We start from the raw sequence: 23,250 nt of genomic DNA, 5'->3' as shown, positions 1-23,250 counted from the left end.
TAATTAATATTATTTAATTACCAATTAATTATTAATTAACAATAACAATAAAGTAAATATAGTAGCACATTTGCTGTAATTAATTTAATTTAATAATTAATATGATTTTTCCCAATTAATTAATTAAGAATAACAATAAATTATATATAAAAAAATGACTATAATTAATGTAATTAAATAATTAATATTAATTAATTACCAAATAATTAATAATTATAAATATGTAAAAAATTATATTAATTAATTAACGAATTAATAGAAATTAATTACCAATTAATTATTAATTAAAATATATACAAACATATATCAATTAAATAATTATTATTAAATCACTTCCCACCCTATTCCCCTATAAACCCATAACCTGCTACAGAACATATTTATCAATTAATCAATTAATTAAAAATAATAAAAAATTATTTCTCAATTAATTAATTAATAATTCCTACTAATTAATAATTAATTTAACATAATTAAATTACTTCCCACCCTATTCCCCTATAAACCCACAACCCGCTACAGTAGTAAAAGACAATATTTAATTAAATTACATTAAAAATAAATAATAAATAATAATAAATACAATATAATATACACTAAATTTATTTAAAAATTGATATTAGTAACATCGAAGTTATTAATTTCGATATTATTGACATCGATATTTACAACTTCGATATTACTGATATCATACCAATATCGATATTAAGACTGTCGATATTACTTACCTTCGATATTTTGTCCCATCGATATTTAAACTTCGATATTTTTCTATATCGATATTTAAAAATCGATATTTTGTCTGTGTACCATGAAATATATCTGTTTCATCGAAAAAATTCAATGGAAAGATCACTTTTGAATTGAGTACATTTGAATAATATAGGTTTTATAGATATGCTTGTTCCTTTTTTAGGAGGTGGAACAAACGCTTCTGAATAGCAAAGGCTGCAAAACTGAGGTTGAAAAATAGCTCATGGCCAGGTGATCTGTTTACAAATACACACAGTTAAAGAACAGCAACCTTGATCTTGTGCAGATCAAGTAAAATAGAACTTACCGCGCACAAAAAGAGCTCTTACTACTGAAGTTTTTTCCTGTTTTAAGCCAGATTTAACACTGTCTTCTGAAGCTGGATGTCTCAGAAAGGTTGAAGCCAAATGGGAAAGGTGAAGTCTTCGTTCATTATTTTGTTGTAAAATATATCTCAAATATATTTGACCCATTCTTGGTATATCAAAATATCAAACATACATTTAATAAATATTTAATAAATATTCTAATAAATACAACACCACATCAACATTCGGCATGGTGGAATAATTATGAAGCTTTCTGTGTTTCATTTTGTGTATAATACCTTCAACCATTCCTTGCGGAGATTATTGTGTCTGATGCAGTGGATCGCCATTTATTTTATTTATTTATTTATTTATTTTATTTTTAGGGTTTTATAAAGCGCGAACTTGAACCGATTAGGTTATCAGAGCGCTTTACATAGCACCAGTTCCGTTACATGTTATCAAGCATTCTACATGGAGTCAGTTACAAATACATAAAGAACACATTACCTTTTGTTCTAATGAATAGGGTATCTCTTCACACGAGGGAAGGTATACACCTGGCTCTACTCCGACAGTCACACAGGCAACTAGTCGTTAAAGCTATATCTCTAGACACAGGAAGGGGATACACTTGGATAGTTCTGGTGAATAGGGTATCTCTTCACACGAGGGAAGGTATACACCTGGCTTTACTCCGACAGTCACACAGGCAACTAGTCGTTAAAGCTATATCTCTAGACACAGAGAGGGGATACACTTGGATAGTTCTAGTGAATAGGGTATCTCTTCACACGAGGGAAGGTATACACCTGGCTATACTCCGACAGTCAACCAGGCAACTAGTCGTTAAAGCTATATCTCTAAGCAGAGGGAGGGGATACACTTGGATACAATCTACAAATCACATAGGATCCTAGTCATTAGAGTTATCTTCAATCTACACAGGAGGGAAATGACTGGAAATACTCTAGGGTCACATAGGAGTGGTAGAGAGTATAAAGGTCCACGGCACACACTAACGATAAGAGTCAACTAAATAAAACTCGCATAGGAATACACATAGGAAGGGATATGACTGGTTAAACTCTAATAGACGCATAGGGGTGGTATATGGTGTAGGGACTTCAGCGAAGACCAAAGCTTAGCATTGTTGCAATAGGTCAAAGATGCAATCACAGCATAGAGTAATGGTGGGTGGGATGCAAGGTATGGAGGGAGGGCTAGAGTCCAGCGAGAACTGTCCGAAGAACAGCAGCAAAGTGTCATTCAGGGTAGCACACAAGTCGAACAGTCCCGGAGGGAAGGTGGGAACCCAGGGGGGAGATGAAGAAAGAAGTCCAGGAGAGAAGGTGGAAGCCCAGGTGGGGGACGACGTTAGAAGCCAGCCGCAGGTGCGTCGCCATCCTGGAGAGCCTGTGGTCATCCGGCTCGGTGGGCGCGAGAGTGCGCAGGGTGGTGGGGGTGTTGGTGCGGTCACGCATTGGCCATGGGGCGCTGCCCAGACATGTTAAGCGCAGTGGTGGTCATCCTCGCTCTGCGGTCACTGGCGGCCGCCATCCAAGGTCCAGGTGAGTTGCAGGGAGGGTGGTGCGAGGGGGAGCCTCTGCAGCACTATGTTAGCGGGAGGCTCCGCTAGGAATCAGCGAGCAGCCAGCGATCCTACCTCCCGGGTTGTTGTCGTCGGGTGGCAGATCAAACGTCCGGCAGATCGCAGAGGCAGATGCAAGCGAGGGTCACCGCCAGGGATCCATGAAGAGGGCTCACCCCCGCAGGCAAGAGCCACAGAGAGAGCCTGCGGAGTCGCCCCTGGGAGAGGCAGCAAGCGCTGGGGCCAGATGGTCAAGCAAAGCAAGCAAAGGCGCCGATCGCTAGCTGGGAGTCACACCGGGCCGCCATTTTAGGGTCAGGCAGGCAGGCGGGGGAAGGGATTCTAGCCGTGACCACCCCCGGTGTCTTGCCGCTACAGAGGCCCCCGGAGACTATCTTCAAATAGAGGCAGCCCCTGCGTTCCTCAGATTTCGCCCGTCAGCCCGTCAGCGTACCTCCCATAGATAGTTGAGGTCATCGGCGCTCCGGCCGCCATTTTGCCCGCGGCCGTCCTCTCCTCGCGTCTCCTCCAGATCCAGCTACCACGGCGCCAGGGGCGATCGGAGCAGCCCCGCAGGTGTCCTGCACCTTCCGATTCCTGTGGGTGCCGAAAACAGCCCCCGGGCCCCTGGGGAACCGCCAAACCAGGCTCCCGAGCAGCGCCGGAGCCGGGAGCCGAGATGGAACACGACCGCCCGGCTCGGCTCCGCCCACCATTGAGCAATGTGTTGTGTGAGAGGGTGATGTGGTCCTGTTGGCAGTATGTATTGGTGATCTGTATGTTTGTCACGCATGGGCACCACCAGTATGTACAATCGTTTGTTGATGTGGTGTTGTATTTATTAGAATATTTGTTAAATGTTTATTAAATGTATATTTGATATTTTGATATACCAAAAATGGGTAAAATACATTTGATATATATGCCCTAAAACAATGGTTTCATGGTGTTAGCTGCATAGCGTTCTACCTCTCTCTGTTGTCGCACATTGTTTATTGCCTTATGGGGATGGGATAATGTAGTTCCCATTTTCTCTTATCCTTGATGTACAGTTTATTTATAAATTGCTAAGACCAAGAAAAACGTTTCATATATGCCGATGTATACGCTGCTTATAATGAAATATGGAACATTACCCAAGCAAAGACTGCAGAACGAATACGAGAAATTGATCATATTAATTTAGAGAAATCTCTCTCTGTAGTAGACAATGGGTTCACAACTCTGTCGTTCAGGATATATTCATTTGAGAGCACTGTGTCTTCTGCCATAGACATCATGGAACAAGACTTGGTCATGTTGCAACATGGCCAGTCTCAATTACGTTCTATCATGCTATTAGGCTCGACTCTAAGCAACTTGCGTGCAGGCTATGTGCATTGGTGTTTAATCAACACTACGTCACTGTTTTCAAAATTCAATCTCCCTGATAAACAGATCAAATTGGCACAAAGGGGAGCAGTCTATACAGTGCAGAGCATTGGAAAACTGGAAAAATTACTATTCACAGTGGCAGAAAAGCCAGCTACTGAGTGGATCATACATGGTAAAACTACTCTGCCTGTTACAATTATCCATTATCAGTATTGCCTTCCACACATATCAGCAGGCAAATATGAAAGGTTGGGTGAAGAATACATCAAGACATCATTGGATTTACCTTACACACACAGATGTTGGAGTGGGGGTGTGAAGTGTTTCTTAGCGTTTCTAACTGTGAAAATGCACTAAGCGGTTCTCTCCTTTGTCAGGGTATTAATTTACATGGGGCCTGCGATGGTTCCACTACAAACTTATCCTGTCACCTGCAAGGCTCACCAGCTGCAGTGATTAATCCAATTTTTGGACTACTTTCTAATGGAAGTTACATCATGTTGAATGATCACAGCTGCTGTGGCATGTTGCCAGGTATCCCATATCTAGTGAGTGTTTCACCAGGGTAACTTGTTGTATGCAAGTATTGTTTCTACAAACCAAGACAGCCAGGGAGTCGCCTTTATGGCCTTCACTGAACATCTCTTCTATACAAATTGATACTTTAAGCAGAATAAAAGCCATTCTTTTGCAGCAAACTGTGCCACTGACCTCAGCTAAAGAAACCTATGATCTACAAGTCGCAAGGACTTCTACCGAGATACATGCCCTTTTGAATACAAACTGCCCTATACTTTTCTCAGAAATGTTGGAACGTATCTTAAACATGTCTGATACGAGCAGTATTGTACATTTATTTAAGACCGTATGTTCAGGACTGTTAGCACCTTTTCAAGCATTCCTTGGAATACTTCCCAACTTCGTGCACTCTGTGTTTGGCGGACTGCACTACTTTTTGGACTTATTTCAGGCATCCTATTTTTGCTCCTACTGCTATGATATGGCAAGCCAAATCACCAACGTCACTCCAAGCACCATAGAGAGAGCTCTATTGGAGATAAAGTGTCGTGAACGATCGTCCAAATTCTAGGTTTACCTCATCTACGAGAATTAAATACCACATGGTTTCTGTCATTCAGACCAATCTGACAAGATTGCATGTTACCTGTTAAATGCTGCCTGCTTTGCGGTGAAGAATGCGTGCTAGACATCTGTCTAACACTCCCATCAGTCATGCCTACTGATATAGATACTCTGCTGGACCCAGTAATGGCCCATGCTCTGTGTTGTCCCCAATCCTGTTGACGGCATTCATTGAGATCTCACAGCTACAAATTGCTACTGCTGAGGTACAAGAGGAAACAACAGGCGAGCAGGTAACATCCGAGACGAACATTGCTGATGCGACGAATGCTGAAGGCGATGCTTCTGATCTAAGTGCGGTTAGTCTTCTAAACAAGGTAATCCAATTTTCACCTACATTGACAGATGAATTTTGGTCTACAGACATAGAAGATTTCATGTTTTTTCCCAGCCCTATCACAGACTTTTGATTTTGGCACATAATGTTCTAAGCGACTTTGAATTTGAAAACAATGGACTATCTTTGGCACTTTTCCTATGATAATTTTTTTTTCTCTAAATGTGCACTTTTCATTTTTCGGCACAAGTAATCTGCTTATAGTAGAACTATTCATAGAGAACAAGAATTCTTTGAATACTTCCAGAGACAAAATATGACATTGTCCACAACTAAATGATTATGTAATCTGAGATGAAATGGTTTCGGCACTTTTTCTTCTGTATTTATGAGCCATTTCATCATGTATATATGTTTATGATTCATTCATGTAGCATTCAAAACGTTTACCTATGCTTAGAATGAAACATTGCTTTAATATGTACAGCACCATTGCCTTCTATGCATCACAACAGTTTTGACTGCATTATTTACACAATGTATTTTTAGACATGTTCTTAGCCATCAATATGTAGCTATATTTTAGATATGTTTAACATGTTTAGGATTTAGTAATGTTGTTCATACGAAAGTGGAGTGGGTGTTGTGTGTCAAATGAGATTCCTTATAAATTTCCCTATTTATGCCCTTATATAGGTACAATTCACGTTGCCCTTATTTAGGCATCGAAATCCAGCAGTTATTTAGGCATTGCTCATGCTAACCAAATACAGGCATGGCCACCTACATCCGTTCATCTACATCACAACGAGTTCTTGGAAAACCAGACTCTTGAGCCTTTAGGACTTCCCCTTGCTTGGATATTGATTTCTCCAAGAACTCGTTTATTATGCATGAACATCTATTCCTTAGGGGTTGATTCATGACGTCCTTATGCCCGACTTTTACGTCAATACTGGCATTCCTAAACACCTTCAAGGTATAAATATACCTTCACTTGCCATGGCAAACCGCGGTTCGGTCCACGGTTCAACTGCCTACTTGCACGATGCGGCTCGCCAAGGCAAGTTCAGAAGGAAGTCAAGTCCCCAACTGCCGCACTGACCAGATGCTGCCCTCCTCCTCGTAGAGAGTCCAGCTTCAGTGTTTCTGACTCCCCTTGCGGGGTGTTAGAGATCGAGACCCGGGAAAGAGATTCAACCTCTCTCATTCTAAGGAATGGAGCAGACTAGAGGGACTCTTGGCAACTATAGCTAAACTAGACTATAACTAGACAACACCTACTTCTTCCCTTTTACTGCACTTAGGTTACATACACTGGGGTAGGATTATTTTTAGAAGCACCAGATGAGTATTTTAGCCAGTGTTATTTATGTATGTATTTTTATGAATATATGTCATAGCTACAAACCATGCTATCACAGTATTATTTTATCTTACTGCAAACGTTGTACGTATTGTACTTCCCATTCTGTCTTATGATTGTAGCAGTTCATATCTCTTGCATGAGAAATAAGACTGTTCAATAAACCCTTTTTATTGAAACACCCATCTATCTATTTCTGTGCAACTATGTAGAACGAAGCATGCACGATTGACTGAGTGAAACGGTTATGTATTGTTTCCACAATTCTGAGATAGTTCTGACTCTAAGGGAAACAAAGTTGTCATGTTTATGCGGTTGTCAGAAACGAATCCCTTCTTGTTCATTCGAGAAGTTTCTAGTGACCTCTGAGTTAGCTGGTACACACAAGTAATTAAGTTAAATGTACTCGATAGAGCCATACTGACCTCAGTCCTATGTCAAAACTATAGTGTATATTATTCTAATGCGCAGAGCCTATGAGGGACATAGGAAGTACACTACAGTACCTAGTGGCATGGTTAACTACCACTAAGATATACCTATTCCCTGATGCAGTAGGTGGGTCCAGGGGACCAACAATGTCCATCCCCACCCTTTCAAAAGGAATCCCAACCCCTGGCAGTGGTATTAGGGGAGTCTTTGTCTTGCCCCCTGCCTTGCCACTGGCATGACAGGTGACACAGGAGCTGCAAAACTCCTTTACCTGTTCAGACATATGGGGCCAGTAGAAATCGTTCACCAACCGGTTCCATGTCTTTGTCTGTCCCAAATGTCCTGCCAAGGGGATATCATGACCCAAAGTCAGGATGAACTCTGTGTACTTCTGAGGCACCACCAACCTCCTGGTGCCCCCTCCTTAAGGTTTCTGGCCTCAGTATAAAGCAGTCCATCTTCCCAGTAGAGTTTGTGAAACCCAATGTCATCCCCCTCCTCTTGCTTAGAAGCAATCCTCCTCAAGCTCTCAAGGGTGGGACTGTCCCGCTCTCCCTTACTGAACTCCTCTCTGCAGGGCCCACCTGCTCCTGTCACTTCTGCCAAATCTGATAGCTCTGGCAGGGATGGAGTCCCTCCCTCAGAGGCCAGATCCTCCCCATCAGGGTTAGATTCTTCCTGTACCTCTGGCGTTCCCTGGGCTGGTTCACCAGGCCCAGTCCCCTTGTCCTTGGATGCTTGGCCCTTTGTTCCAGGGTCCAAGTGTCCAGCCCCTCCCTTCTGGCTAGTCTGTGACCTAGTCACAGCATATACTCACTCAAGGAGCTCCAATATTTTCATATGGAGTCCTCTCTCCACGTCTGACCACACAGAGGCTTCAAGATCATTGCCCAGTAAACACTGGACTGGGAGCACCTTTGACACAGCTACCTTCATAGGGCCTGTCACGCCCCCCCCCCCCATTCCAAATCCACTGCAGCCATAGGATGGAGTTTGGTAGGGCTGTCTGCATAAGTCACATGTTGAAACTCACCAGGTAGTAACCTTTCTAGAGGCACCACTTCATCCAAGACCATATTTACACTAGCCCCAGTATCTCTGACGGTAGGGTGTTTAAATATCGATTACAAAAACATAGTTGACATAAATATAGTTGTAAAAATATCGCTTACAAAAATATCGACACCCTATACCTAAACAGGTAAGTACATAAATATCTACTCAAAAATATCGTTGTAATAAATATAGATGTAAAAAATATCGACTTTTTAAATTAATTAAAATTACATTAAATAATAAATACATATAAGTACTATTAACAAAATACATTACATTACTTTTATTTTTTAACTATTTAAAACAAATTAACTACACTTTTTCATTATAAACTTAATAAATGTGTACATATACATATATTTAACACATTACTTTATATAACAACAATAATACATACATATAATTAAAATATAAAATATATTATTAGTTAAAACATTTGATAGCAAAGGGGAAAAAATTACTTTTCCCACTCCAGAGGGTGCAACAGTAGGGAAAGCGTTGGATAGCGTAGGGGTAAAAATTGCTATTCCCACTCCAGAGGATGCAACAGTAGGGAAAGCGTTGGATAGCGTAGGGGTAAAAATTACTATTCCCACTCCAAAGGGTGCAACAGTAGGGAAAGCGTTGGATAGCATAGGGGTATAAGTTACTATTCCCACTCCAGAGGGTGCAACAGTAGGGAAAGCGTTGGATAGCGTAGGGGTAAAAATTACTATTCCCACTCCAAAGGGTGCAACAGTAGGAAAAGTGCTGGATAGCGTAGGGGTAAAAATACTATTCCCACTCCAGAGGGTGAAACAGTAGGGAAAGCGCTGGATAGCGTAGGGGTAAAAATTACTATTCCCACTCCAAAGGGTGCAACAGTAGGGAAAGCGTTGGATAGCGTAGGGGTAAAAATTACTTTTCCCACTCCAGAGGGTGCAACAGTAGGGAAAGCGTTGGATAGCGTAGGGGTAAAAATTACTATTCCCACTCCAGAGGGTGCAACACTAGGGAAAGCGTTGGATAGCATAGGGGTAAAAATTACTATTCCCACTCCAGAGGGTGCAACAGTAGGGAAAACATTGGATTGCGTAGCGGTAAAAATTACTATTCCCACTCCAGAGGGTGCAACAGTAGGGAAAGCGTTGGATAGCGTAGGGGTAAAAATTACTATTCCCACTCCAGAGGGTGCAACAGTAGGGAAAGCGTTGGATAGCGTAGGGGTAAAAATTACTATTCCCACTCAAGAGGGTGCAAGAGTAGGGAAAGCGTTGGATAGCGTAGGGGTAAAAATTACTATTCCCACTCCAGAGGGTGCAACAGTAGGGAAAGCGTTGGATAGCGTAGGGGTAAAAACTACTATTCTCACTCCAGAGGGTGCAACAGTAGGGAAAGCGTTGGATAGTGTAGGGGTAAAAATTACTAAATGTATTTACTTGTTTAAAAATTAACAAATCTTTATTTTTATTTAATTAATCATTAATTAAATAATTATTCAATTAAAATGTAATTAATTCACTACATTTTCACTTAAAAATTCCAGTACACACACCTAAAATTAATTAAACAATTAACATAATTAATTTACATAATTATTAATCAATTAACTAATTGAAATTAATTAACTATTATTTATTACACTATTTATATTCAATTAAAACATTAATTAATCTATTATTTTGCTATATTTAAATTACTTCCCACCCTACTCCCCTATAAACCCACAACCCGCTACGGAACTATTAACACTAAATTCAACATAAAATACATTATTAACTAATAAAATACTACAAAAAATACTACTTTGACAACCAATACTCATTAAAAACACTAAATTACTTATAATTATTTAAAAAACGATATTTTTGTAAACTATGTTTTTGTAAACGATATTTATTACAACTATATTAATGTTATCGATATTACTTACCTGTCTGTCGATATTCTGGTCAAACTATATTTTTGACATCGATATTTCTTCTTGTAGATATTTCTGCGACGATATTAAGGTTAGTCGATATTTTTACGACGATATTCCCGCTCTGCACCATCTCTGATAGCCTCAACCTCAGTCCCATTCACTTTAGGCCTCTGCCCGTACTTGTCCATGTTTGGAGGTAAGGCAGCAAGTGTGGCAATGTTCACCACACCCAGGGACACTAAGGTTGCTTCCACCACCCGACTACCCCTCTCTGGGGCACCACTGTCCACCCCTACACTGACACTGGCAATCCCTGTGGATGGCCCCTTGGGGGGACTTCTTGGTGCAGACAGCATCTCCCTGTTGTGCCCTGGCTGGTTAGAGTCAAAGCACTTACCCATTTTGGAGGGATCAAAGAACCTACCATTCATTCCCTGATTCCACCTCCCTTTGAATTTGGGTTGGCTCTGCCCCCCTCCTTGTGCAGATTTCTGTGGGTCTTTAGAGGACTCCTTAGGTTTTGACCTTCTTTCCTTTGGGCTTTCCCTTGGGGGGGGGGGGGGGTTGTCTCCCTTTCTTCTGGTCACTCCCCTGGTGCTGAATGGATACCTGGGTACTCACCCACTCATCAGCTGCTTCCCCCAGCTCTCTGAGGCCTGTCAGCTTAGAGTCCACTAGATACTGGTGTAACTTCTCTTCTGCTCAATGAGTCAAAATATGTTCTTTCAAAAACAAATCATACAACCCCTCATATTTGTCAACTTTGTTACCAACAATCCAGCCTTCCAATGCCTTTACTGAAAGGTCCACAAAGTCTACCCAAGACTGTGAACACACTCTGGGTGCCTCTAAACTTCACACTGTGCTGCTCTGGAGTCAGACCAAATCGTTTGACTAAGCATGCCTTCATCTGCTGGTATGATTCTGCATCCTCTCCCTTCAGGGTCAGGAGCCTATCCCTCCCAGCGACTGGAATCAACTCCCACAGGAGGGCACCCAATACTTAGAGAGGACCCTACTCACTCTAAGTGCCCTCTCAATAGCTGCTAGCCACTTGTCAATGTCACCCCCCTCAGTGTGCTTGGGTACTAAACCCTTGGGAAGTTTGTGATCAAGACCACCACCCCTGGACATGTCAAAATCTTCATAATTTTCACTGCCACCATTTATTTTCAATGTCTCCTCCCTCTCCCATCTCTCCTCAGTCAATTCCAGTTTCCTCTCCTCCAAAGCTATCAAAGCTAATTGAGCCTTAAGCTGTCTCTCTCAAAGGGACAGTGGTGGTTCCTGAGTAAGGGACTTTTCCCCCCTCCCACCACCTGGAATCATATGGCTAACACTAGAGAAAATGAAAGAGGCATCATCCTCACCCCCCTTTGGGGTGAGGTTGGGGGGCTCACCCTCTATACCCCCTTGACTTTCCTCAGCTACCACAGCACCGGTCTTTAGGGCCTCAACAAACCCTGCCTTCCTAAGCTTCTTGGAAGCAGGCGGCCCCTAAGCCTACACTGTACCCTAGATCAGCCATCTTGAACTGGGACAGTTTAGCAAGGTCAAGCTCCATGGTTACCTAGTTTTGGGGCACAACAACTAGGCACAACAGACTTAGAACAATTTGGAAAAATCAAAACAATGGATTAAAAACAGTTTAGTTCAAATTCCAAGAATCAAACTCAAAAGTTTTGTTCTAAGGCAATTTAGAGGATTTTTACAATCTTAATTCACTTCACTGAAAGGTGTACTTTTAAACACAATACCTCATCCACACCGCTGAGCACCAAATGTTGGAAAGTGGGTTATTGGTAGGGGCATATGTAGGTCTGCCACTGGCAATAAGGCCACTAATGCAGTATAGGGCTCAGAATAGGTCTTAGAAAATTATTCCTATGCTCCACCCTTGGTAACGTGGCTGTGTGGAAAATTAATACAGTTTGGTGAACATTATCGGCGCCATCTTGCCCCCTTTCGAGCCCATTCGTGCGCGTAAGCGGCAGCCATTTTTGAGCACCATGGCCTCCCTGCCCCTCGCTGATAGCCGGCGCGTCTCTCCCTCTCTCTCTTAACCTCGCAAGCATCCCCCACACGCTGACAACCCCCGCTCTCTCATGCCTTGGGTCATAAACCCCTCTTCAGCGCAGCTTCACCACAGAATCCCATCCTGTTCCCAGCGCGACACCTCCCCTCATTCCTTTCATGGTCTCAGATCCTTTTGATGCGAACCCCCTTTTCCTGTGTCCCCGTTTGTCTTCCTTGTTCCCAGGCCGCCACCTGGCCCTGCGGATACTGTTTATTACCCCGTACAGTAGGAAGCTTCCCCTCCCCATCAAAAGACCCTCGAGCTGATCAAAGCCCCCACCCTATGAGATCCGATCAACTCTACGCATTCCGTGAATCGGCGGAATGCCCTGCTGCGCGACAATCATCACCTGTTGTGACCGGGGTGGGGAATTCAACTGTAAATGTATGTGGGAACGGGCCTGAAGGGGAGATTCCGAGGATGTTCTTTCAAATATCAAAGTGTTGCGAGAATGTGTTACGTGTAATAAAGGTCATAAACCCTAGTATAAGAGGCCAGGCCTCGGAGATGTGGGTAGAGCACCTCGTGACGATACTTGCTGTCTGAATTGATGTGTTCTCCTCCGGAGAGAATAAAATCCTCGTTTCCTGCCTTCCAGTCTCCAGCGCCTGCTTCTTCATTGATTAATATTGGTGGGTCATAGAGGCGACACCGCCGGGCAACATAAAAAGGGTCTTTGGTTACTGGTTGTCTTTGAACCCCTTTTAACAATTGGCGTCCCAAACGTGGGGCCCATCAGCGACTCGTGGATCCAGTGGGAGAGGTCCTGACGACAGAGTGAACGACTGCAACGATCGGAAGGTACCCTGTCCGATAGACCCTCGTCTGACAGCCGATCATCCGAACTTCACTGGTTCCGAACAGACCTCTCTCGAGTGATCTGCGGTCCTGACTGGGAACCATCAGGAGTGCCACAAGGAGTACGAAGAGAAGAGGACGATCGGGCGCTGGATTTGGAAGACAAGAAACTGTCCATGCGGTCCGGGTAAGGTCGTGTAAACACGACGAATTGCGAAAGTGATTGATAATTGATAATTGAAAATACTAGTATTACTTCTTGTTAATTTATTTGGAGATTCACTGTCTGCAAACGGAGAAACAACAGGCTCTCCCTTTATAAACAGTGAAGGATAGGTACGCATCCGTCGGACCTATCTTTCTCCCCCACTGAACAATTGCCCCTCCCCCATTGATTAACTGTTATAGATTGTTTTCTGGAGATTCTCTGTCTGCAAACAGGGAAGAATAGGTCCCCTCTTTGCAGATAGTGAAAGGGTAGGTGACGCGGACCTTTGCGAGCCTACTTATTCTCCCCATTGACCATATTGATTTTTTATTTTTGACCTAACATTGATTGCTCAAGATTGGTTCATGAGGTATTCACTGCCTGCAAACAACGTAGAATAGAAATATTCTGTCTAGTCTTTGCACGCAGTGATAAGATAGGTAGTGCTGACTATTATCCCCATTGTGATCCGTCATGCCTGTCTTCTCCCCACTGGTTAGTAGCCTGTTTAGCCCGGACCGCTTATTAGAGATGAACCATCCGGCTCCGCTGGAAGGCACCCCTAATAAGGACATGTTCATGAAGCATGGATTGATCGCTATAGCCTATAGTGAGCTGTGGCATAAATATACGAAAAGGGATCGAGCAAGTCAGTGGCCACTGATAGGATCCTTCGATCTTGACAAAATAGAAACGGTAGAAATAGCCCTTCGTAGGAATGAAACAACACCTATTATGCTCGATAGTCTCGGTATGTGGCGCAAAGAAGCCACACGACGAAAGGAAAGCGATGAAGTCAGAAAGGGTGAAGAGACACGACGGACAACCCTCCAAACGTCTAGTAGGCAAAGGGAAGGGCCAGTGATGGCACAGTTCCGAGGAGTAGACATGAGAAGGGAACGGTGTAAAGGGATGTGCCGACAGGACAACCCCGGGACACAACGACCCGAAAGTAATCCCCCGACACTATGCACAGGACGAACAGATTTAAAACAAAACCAATGTGCTTTCTGTAGATGTCTCGGGCACTGGAAAGCCCAATGCCCGACTCTACAGAGCATAGGTAAGAACGGAGGGTCGACAGAAAGAACAGGCCGACAGAAAGGGAAAAGGCGCGAGATAAAAACCAATCAGACTAGTGCAGACAGAACAGATAGAACCACCCCGTTTGATTATGCTCGATGGCACAGATTTCGTCAGACCAATTTTAACGACATGTTAGAGTTCTGGGACTGATTGCTCTCTGTTGCTCCCCCACTCTGAAAAACAAACACAATTACAGGCCAGTGTAAACAACCCCCGTTAAAAAAAAAGGACTCAAGGAAGCCAAGCATCTGTTATACAATTTAGGATTTAATTACAGTAAAGATAACACACAACCAACGGTAAATAGAATAACTAGTAAAACACTCTCTAAAGCAAACTGTACTAATAGAAGAAATACAAAACATATTACGCTCACTCCGGAAGTCCTCGAAATGTAACAGCTCGATGGTCCCGCCCACCCGAAACACATAGCACGTGTGGGGCGGGGCCTGCCAGCAGCCATGGACCAAAAGAGATCGCCGACGAGAAGGTACCGGAGGCTCCACAAAGCAGGCAATGAAATGGTCTTCCCATACTACCCTTCCAGGGATGGCGTCCCCCGGGCCACGAGTAGGGAGGGGGCGGATGCAAATGACCCCCTCCCTCGTATCTCCTGGTCCGGCCATCACGAATTCCTCCATCGAACGGATGCAGGGTGGGCAGGGAGGGAGAGGCGACGCGGACGAGCCTCTCCCGCCTCCGCAGGTAGGAGGCTTCCCTGCCCTGGCCCGGCGCCGATGTCCTCCAGCCGGGCGACGGCCATATACCTGCGCAGCACAGAACTTACAATGTCCGACGCACATATATTTCCGCAGCACAGGACATACAATGTCCGACGCACATATATTTACGCAGCACAGGACATACAATGTCCGACGGGCATACTTGAGCAGTACCGGACGTACAATGGTCCCCCAAGAGTCGGAATCAGGGGTGTAGGTTGGTCATCATGTGCACCCCTGATTCAAAGGGACGGCGTGGGATGCGCCGGGAGAAGGAGACGGCACGGACGAGCCTCCCTCACCTCCCCAGATGAAGGCTCCACTGCTGCACCCTGGCGCCCCGAACCAAAATGTCCTGCTCCAACAGCATGATGTTCTGTCTCTGTCACCACAAGAAGTTTCTTCCACTCCTGAAAGATACAACGGAGGGCGGCTGCCGCAGGGTCTCAAAATGGCGTCTGGGCCCTCGGAAGGCGGGTCTAGGCCGCTGGAGTAACTTTGTCCGAAATTGCAACTCGGGCACTTGCCCACCTGGGCGCAAGCCCCCACCATCGACAAACATCCCCTCGACTTTGAAGATTCTACCAAAGTCCCAAGAGCCCTCAGCCCCTTCAGGCTTCCGGTGAGGAACAGCTGCATTGATCACTATGGAATAACCACGGCACAGCAACAAGATGGCGGTGCTCTCGTGTCTGCATCAGCTTCCGTCTGAACCACCCAGGAACATTATGGGCTAACGAACTCGAGTAAGTTCCGGCTGAACATCAACATGACCCGGTAAGAAAGACTCTACCTCCCTCCCTCTCTTGATTGACGGTCCACACCACCAGCCCCTCCGTTAGCACAGGTTTTTTTGAACTGCCGAAAGGGACCCTGGTCCAACCGCCAATCGTCGGAGACATTTTTTGCCCCTGATGCTACTTCCGGACTAAACCGGCCTCGCCCAAAATGGCGCCGGTGTCAATAGGAACTAACGGATGCCTCGTGGTGTTCCTTAGCTAATGAAACTTGATGTACTAAGATTTATATACGAACCTTTGCGCACTTGATGAAAAAGGGGGGAGGGTTCACTTGACGGACATTTGAAAGGGGTCCCGTAAAAATGTTGATTTCAATGAACGATTTATTTTGATATTTATTGTAACTGGTACCTAACGTCGCTTATGATGCACACCCACGGTACACATCTAGGAAATGTGATTACAATGAGCTTGACTGTGTTTCCATTTATGAACTGAAATGCCCCTGATCCCTCATCACGCAATGAAACGTTTTTAGTTACTTGCAAACAATTAATTAGGCCTTTTTTAACATGTTCTTGTGCCGCAAAATAACCCCCCTACTGTATGTGCTTCCATCGTCGACATGTCCGGCCAAAATATGATTGCACTCTCACATTTTACGTACTGGACGATTATGCAAATAAAGGTTTTCCAAACTATGAATAGGCATCACATACTTTTGTAAATGTGGGAATTGGTGGGAGGGCTTTTTCTGTGCGCAACCGTTCTGCTCTTTTTTTAAGGTTATCTGAAAAATGGTTGTTCGGCCCTGGATTGATGAATTGAATCAAAGATATGATACGCTGCCTCCACAATATGCGACTAAGCTCAGGAACTAACGTATGAAGAAGGACCTCGACTTCTGAGAATGGGTAAAGTAAAGCGGTATGATTGATAGAATGTTATAAAGGTATGGTGGTCGAAGGTACTAAGGGACAGGGTTGACCGAAGAACTGATATGCCTTAGAACATCACAGCTTTGGGAATGATTTAAGGATCCCGATGGCCAGATACATCTACAAAACCAGGTACCTCGCGCTAGGCACCTCTGATTCCTCTTTTTAGCGTTTCCCTACACACGATCCATAATGCCACCCTCGAACCCCCCCATGAACCACCTATCACACTGCCCGCCCCCTTGACTTCAGAAACCAAGACCCCAGGGATTATACCCCGAGGAGATAAGTACGAGTATGTGGTAAGTAAAGGACTTTCGTGCCCGTACATTTGATGTGCTCGAATGTTGTCCCCCCCTCCCTTTTCCTCCTTTTTTTCCCTCTGCAGGTTACATTGGAGTCCCGATTAGGGTATCGTAAAGGATCTGGAGCCACGTCACGCCCGATGCATGAAAACGGACTAACGATGCAAGACGACACAAAAAAAAAGACGCCCTACTCAATGCGCGACCTTTTTGTACCTGACCTAATGCTCTTCCGTCCCAAAACTGCATGCTTTCTACATCCTGACACAGACCCGAAACGTCTAACGTTGGGTAATGCACTGAATAGCCCAAACAATACACGGTCATTCTCCATGCCACACGTGTACTATTTGGCCTATTGTTACTCTCTCTCTCTCTCTCTCTCTCTCTCTCTCTCTCTCTCTCTTTCACCCCTCCACACTTTCCCTCTTCCTAGCGACTGGCACCTAATTGGCGAACCTGGTGCACCTCCTGATTGGCCCCAAATACCACAAGTATTTGCACAAATTCGTCCTAAATAAAATTGTATCGATACCACGTTACTACCTCTCCTTTTCTGCTAAATATGGATGAAAATTAAATTGACCAAAAGGAAAGGGACAGGTAAGACGACTAAGGTTCCCTAAATTTGACCCACAGTCAGGGAACTATTTGTCAGTGGCTTCTATGATAAAAAAAAAAAATGTCTGTGGTAATGCGACCTTCCCCATTCCAAATTGTTTCCATACCTCAAACAGTAAGAAATGATCGAGACACCCCCGTCTTCCCAAAATGCCCCCAGTTTGGTATCAGCTGCCCTGAACGAGAATCTGAAAAACGCCCCTTGCTCCAATTCGCCGCGTTCCTAGTTGTTTTCCATAAGATCCCACCCACCCCAAGGATAAGTTTAATAATTATCGCAAGCCCCCCCGAGTTTTTTTTTGTAGTAACCAGGTTGCGAGAAACTATATGGAAAGTTAGAAAGATGTGTGCGAAGTTAAAATTAGATCGAAAACTGAAAGAACTTGTTGCAGTAAACCTTGTTGAAAATAGGATGATTTTCTAAAAGATAGGACGCATTGATGTAATGGAGAGTCGTTTAGCCTATGTTCATCCCTCAGAAGGATGCCTATCAGACTATGGTGAATAGCACGTTGCACTTTTCCGTAAGATACAAAGCCCTGAAGACCGGCCTAGCCTTGCAAGACTCGTACTAGGGAAATGGGTCTCTACCAGAAGAACTGACATCTACTGTAATAGACGAATGCAACGAATGGGTACCAGACCTCGTACCACGACAAATGAATGTAAATACCAACAAAACGCCAAAGAATTAGCCACAAAGGGAAGTTGTAGGAAATCCAGCAAACCCATCATCAATTGTTTATACGATGGCTGCAAATCTCAATGTAGCGGATGTTTACCCCAGTTGCTTGGTGTTGGGAGAGAAATAGGTTTATGTAATTACCTTCTTCTGCAAAATCTCTAAAGACTGTCTTTTCGAACTCATTTAAGGGTACCACTGTCGGAGGAGAAAGAGACCGGATGTGGGAGCACGCGGCCTGACTACGGATCGTGGAACCTCAGCGACGGAGGCCAAGGCGAGACCACAGCAGTAAGGAGTCGCAGGATGAGGCACTGTTTCAGACAAAGCTAAGGAAAGGGCTGACCTGAAGCCCCTGCTCTATGATCGACGTGTGCCAAAAAGTCCCCGCTCTCTGAACCTGGTTATGGACCCGTCTGTCTCAAATTCTCCGTCCCCCTGATCTGTTCCCGACTTGGCCCTGCTCCATCCCCTCCTCCTCCGACCTACCATAAGGACTGTTCACACACACACCTTTCCACCTGAACTTCCAAGTTCCTCCAAATCCTACTGAGCTACCCAGAGAAGGGTACTCCCTGCGTCAAAAGGGAGGGAGCTCCGACTAAGTAGACCACGAACTATGTTAATCTCAGAACGGTGACCTAGAACTCCACCAAGGGTCGCCCCTAAAGAGAAAATGAACAAAGTATGTGGTTCTACCCGCTGCTGAACGCCTCGATGATGATGGAAACAACAGGAAATACCCACCACAGAGACCCAAGAAACAAACAGGCCCCACAACTCAAAGACAATTGCACTTTTCATCACAATCCTTTTTCTGCCTCCTAATAACTATGCTCTGGGTTACGGAAGAAAATGCACCTGCTCCAAACAGAACGAATTGTAATCCAGGTGCTTAACAGTGCCAACAGAAGACGACAAAGACACTGAGAACTCTGATTTTTATTTTTACTATATCTCATTTCTCTCCCAACCACCATTGGACTGACTATGCTCCCACCGAGTACAAAAAGGACTTACTTATATGATAACTTACCAGTTCTTATTCCAAATGACTATAAGTATCTATGATCTGTACCCAACGCCCTCGCTACATAATTCTAGTCTGATATTGCATTACGATGACTTTTTCTGCAACCAACTTAACGATGAACCCGCCTACTAGATGATGAGATTTTTTCAATGTGATGTTTATAATGTGATGTTTTTGTACAGTTCTTTTGCCTAAGTCCCCTCTCCCTTACTTATGACCGCTGCAATAGGTATAGATAGGAAACAGGCCAGCAAGATGTCTTGGAAATGTTAAAGGGAGGACTGTGGAAAATTAATACAGTTTGGTGAACATTATCGGCGCCATCTTGCCCCCTTTCGAGCCCATTCGTGCGCGTAAGCGGCAGCCATTTTTGAGCACCATGGCCTCCCTGCCCCTCGCTGATAGCCGGCGCGTCTCTCCCTCTCTCTCTTAACCTCGCAAGCATCCCCCGCACGCTGACAACCCCCGCTCTCTCATGCCTTGGGTCATAAACCCCTCTTCAGCGCAGCTTCACCACAGAATCTCATCCTGTTCCCAGCGCGACACCTCCCCTCATTCCTTTCATGGTCTCAGATCCTTTTGATGCGAACCCCCTTTTCCTGTGTCCCCGTTTGTCTTCCTTGTTCCCAGGCCGCCACCTGGCCCTGCGGATACTGTTTATTACCCCGTACAGTAGGAAGCTTCCCCTCCCCATCAAAAGACCCTCGAGCTGATCAAAGCCCCCACCCTATGAGATCCGATCAACTCTACGCATTCCGTGAATCGGCGGAATGCCCTGCTGCGCGACAATCATCACCTGTTGTGACCGGGGTGGGGAATTCAACTGTAAATGTATGTGGGAACGGGCCTGAAGGGGAGATTCCGAGGATGTTCTTTCAAATATCAAAGTGTTGCGAGAATGTGTTACGTGTAATAAAGGTCATAAACCCTAGTATAAGAGGCCAGGCCTCGGAGATGTGGGTAGAGCACCTCGTGACGATACTTGCTGTCTGAATTGATGTGTTCTCCTCCGGAGAGAATAAAATCCTCGTTTCCTGCCTTCCAGTCTCCAGCGCCTGCTTCTTCATTGATTAATATTGGTGGGTCATAGAGGCGACACCGCCGGGCAACATAAAAAGGGTCTTTGGTTACTGGTTGTCTTTGAACCCCTTTTAACAGCTGCGAGCAGGCAGGCTTAACTTCAAAGACAGGTATGTAAAGCATTTAAAAACACCATTTCAGTAAATAATTAAGACACAACACAAAATAAAAATCCAACTCCAATTTCTAAAAATATGTAATATTTTTATCTTTTAAATGACATCAAAACAAAAAGCAAACAAAAAAAACACTGTAGGGAACCAGAGATGTGACTTTTTAAAGAGTAGTCACTTTCTAGTGCTTAGAAGCCAACAGTGCCCCTTTCAGTCATTTTGTTTTCTCTGACAGGGACACACCTTTAGAAATTGTTCTGGAGAATTTCTCACCAATCCGGGGCCGCCTTCTCCAGCAGGCAGGGTCCAGTTAGAACTCCTTCCTGAATTTCTGGTTGCGGATCCCAAAGTATCCAACACACAATCCAAGGTTCTGGAATCTCCAAGAGGGTCCTGGAAAGTGTGAAACTTCAATTCTGCAATCCACTTGAACAAAACCCTTACAAATCCACTGGTACTCCAGGCTGGGAATTCTTTGTGGGGATGTCCTGGTGAGCTCTGTTAACCTGTAGCTTGCAGGGAATCCACTCTTTAGTTCTTCTACAGCAAGGTAGTCCACAGGGCTGTAGTTTCAGATGCTACAGTCTTCAGAGGGCAGGCCTTAGAAATTGCACTTTAAAATTCTCAGCATGGCAACGACTTGCTTTCTTACATTTCAAGCAACAGATCTGAGAGGCACTGTTCCTCTCAGATACTTATTCCCAGTTCACTGGGTCAAGCAGGAGGTCCCTGTTGACCAATGGGAGCAGGCCAACTCCCCAAAAATATGACCACATCCTGCAGAGTGTGGCATTATTTTGTCCCACAGTGCACCAGATCTTCTAAATTCATAATGGCTGATTTTCCAGCAGAGAGTCAAGAGCTGGCTAAACACACCCCCTAGGGTGGCTTATTTCCATAGACTCTCCCCCTACCATCTGCACATACCTTCCCTGATCCTAGGTCTGGTTGGGGTCAAAAGTGTGTAGTGGAAATTGACACTGTGGCCATCCCTCTGCCTTTGAAGACCATGGTTAATGACTCCTCCCCCTGCTCTGGCATTCCTGTGTAGTAGCACACTGTCCTCCCCGCAGAGCTGGTAAACCTCAAGGGCTCTTTATCACCTCTTCAAGGCAGCCTGGCTAATCCACTGAACTTTGACTAATCAGGGCAGACCACTGGAAGGCTGGACTTACAAACAAGATAGTCTTATAACTTCTTGTACGTACACTTTAGGAGAAATTCAACAATATGGTCTTGTTGGATTTATTAATACCATTCTGGAAAGTCTTTGAATTGTATTTCTAGCCTGTTACTAACCTCTTGTAATGTTACCCTATGTGGCCTGGGATTTGCAATGGGGAAAATGACTTGGGGATACAAAAACCGAGAGTGGGAGGGTCCACAGGAAGATTTTTAAAGATCTACTAAGACACTTTCCTCAAAGACTATCGAACACACTAAATTGTCTAGCGGTCTACAGTGTTACTTGGTGCCCAGCAGCATCCAGCACCGATCACCGGTATCTAAACACTTCTAAATAAAGCCCCTCATGTGGGCTCCTTAACTAGGAAATAGAGTTCCATCACTCACCAGAGGTGACATGCTTCATCATCTGGCATCTCCTCCCAGCTGTAACCCCTAGTACAGCCGAGGGCTACAATTCCCTCACTGTGAGGGAGGAGCACAGGGATGTTTTAAGGATCTCCTAGGATATATTACTATCCAAAAGGCAATGAGCTCTGGTGTATTATTCTGTGATGGCCGCAGTGCAAAAAAGTGGAAAAAGTGTGAATTTAAAACTGGCTACTAAAAGGAAAAATCTTTTTATTATGTATCCTTTAGTCTCAGGGTTAAGAACAGTGCTAATACAGTTTTGGAACAAATACATTGCTACTGTCTAGTATGGATGTTCGGTCTACATGTTTCATCTATTTGTGACCTAAACAGTGTCTAGCCTTCCTCTGGACCTAAAAAGTAAAAGCTTCTGCGTAGTGTGTATAATAACAAAACAATGTATAATACAAACGTGAAGTGTCACAGAAAAGGATACAACTTATTTTTTAAAAGCTGTCCTGGCACCCAGTGCTGCTTTTAAACTGACCTCAGGCTTCAGTACTGCAAACATGCAAGTGCATAAAGAGCTGCTGGCCTCTAAACTGCCATGCCCCAGGATACAGGGGGCTTCTAGGTAGTTTCAATCCCCCTGCCCTATTATATACTAGGGGATTCTATGGGAGGTCATGCCAATCACATGAGGTACCCCCCATACCATTGTGTACCCTAGTGTATGTAGGTGTTTTAACTGTGTTCTAATGTATCTCTTTCATCATAGCACTGGCCCTGGGCCTGGTTAGTCAGAGCCCAGGGTCAGTCAGTCAGTTACCACCGGTATCAGTCAGCAAAGAGTTGGGGGGTGCCCAGGACACAGAATGACTTTGCAACAGTCACCCGAGGAGACTTGCCCTTTTTCCTTTGGGGAGAAGGCACTTGGGAAAGGACAGAGTGAAAAATCCCAAAATGCATATAGTTGAAGTATTCTGAATCGGAAGTGGTGTCGGTCTGGCCCTAGTGACATTGTCAAGCTGCCCTTACTATTCTTGTCTACCAAGCAAATTAAAGCAGGATAGATGCTTACAAGGACTGATCCAGTTGGTAGCTGTTG

Source organism: Lissotriton vulgaris, chromosome 2_1 (genome assembly GCF_964263255.1).
Source record: "Lissotriton vulgaris chromosome 2_1, aLisVul1.2, whole genome shotgun sequence".
NCBI lineage: Eukaryota > Metazoa > Chordata > Amphibia > Caudata > Salamandridae > Lissotriton > Lissotriton vulgaris.
The sequence above is the reverse complement of the archived record's forward strand: the minus strand, read 5'-3'. Positions refer to the sequence as shown.